Genomic DNA, 1,453 nt, shown 5'->3' with positions numbered 1-1,453 from the left:
CTTTCCATCTCCCCCACCAAGCACAGTGTGTGCCCTCCATGTATCCCTTATTGACCTCACCAACAAGAGTGGACCAATCCCACGCAGAGTCGATGCACCCCGCAACCACATCAGAAGAAAGGGGCTTATTTAATTGATCATCTTGATATTCGACATTCATGTGACATGCGGCAAAAGCAGCAAACACTCCACCAGCACTGACAAGAGATGGGGAAACAAATGAATCCCTCGTCGTTTCTGGAGAAGTTCCACCTTTCGGCAGCACCAGCGTCGTCTGAGGCACAAATAGATCGACCCTTTGCAACTCATGAATATTTATTAAATCATTCCTGTCACCTCCCCGCTCCCCCCACAAATGGCGCAGCACATCGACGTCACACAAGAAGCAGCACCACGGAAGCAAACACACGCCGGGAAATGTTGGGCCTCCGCGACTCGCTCTCTCTTCCTTCCCTCCTCCTTCCGCTGGATCCGGTCACGCGGCGACGGTTGTGTGTGCGGGGTGCCTTCACTGCAGCAACACGTGAGAGCATATAAATATGTGTGTGTGTGCTGTTGGTCCTTTCAGTGCCTTCGAATTTCACACAGTAGCGATTCGCGTTTAGTCGTAGCTTCCTAGCGTGACTGTGCCCAAGAAGTGGAGAAGGCGACAACAGCAGCAATACACCAGAAAGGTCAGTGGAGAGCAGAGCAGAGCACCCACGCAGAGAGAGGGACACGAGACAATCCGGAAGGGACGGCACGGAGAACCATCGCACACAGAAAAGAGCATCAACACGGCAAGCCACGGCGGGCCGTCGGTGTGTGCGGGCCAGCCCTCACGCGGTGCAACACGCCACACCCAACAGGGAATGACAGACAGACAGGCGGAGGGAGATGAATGGATGCCGTCAGGAGGCACTCACAATCCACATGGCCCGTGAGCATGCGGCCACTCCACGCAGGAACACAGGAGAAAATGGTGACAAGGGAAAAAAGCAAGAAGCAGCACAAACACACAAAAGAAACAAATTGCGGGCGGGAAAAGCACCGCCACGGTCCTCGCGCTGGCCGGCAACCCCACACCAGCCCTCACACACACACACCATCGCAGTGCTGCCAGTCCGCGGGTGAGAAGATCCGGCCCTCCACACAACAAACGCACACACCGCCAGCAGTCATCCACCAATGGGCGAGGAGAAGCGACACACAGCCACTGTCTCCAGTTCAGTCCCACGGACAACGGGGTACGGCCACAGCCCAGCAGCCAACACAACGCACACGGAGCAAGCAATCGTCCAAAGAGCCACACGCGGAAGCGGATCCTCACCCAGCCATGACGCGGCGACAAAATTTCCAGCCATTACACCCACACTGGGATTCAGTGCCCAACTCAAATAAGTCGCAGGCGGTGCATCACGCCAACAGCAAAATTGACTCGCGGTGTGCGCTCCCTCTCCTCCTTCGAAAATTC

The 1,453-nt window shown here is 55.9% G+C and overlaps 1 pseudogene, besides 1 other annotated feature; it reads right to left on the bottom strand.

Annotated features, from left to right (window-relative positions):
• Tc00.1047053409407.10 lies at positions 1–533 on the bottom strand (annotated as a pseudogene; the record flags this gene model as incomplete).
• Positions 1–1,453: a sequence feature (areas not merged during assembly with more than two copies in the genome that could not be assigned to a particular haplotype).

Source organism: Trypanosoma cruzi, genomic scaffold (assembly GCF_000209065.1).
Source record: "Trypanosoma cruzi strain CL Brener 1047053516603 genomic scaffold, whole genome shotgun sequence".
NCBI lineage: Eukaryota > Euglenozoa > Kinetoplastea > Trypanosomatida > Trypanosomatidae > Trypanosoma > Trypanosoma cruzi.
Note: the sequence above shows the minus strand (reverse complement) of the source record. Positions and strands in the feature narration are given on the sequence as shown.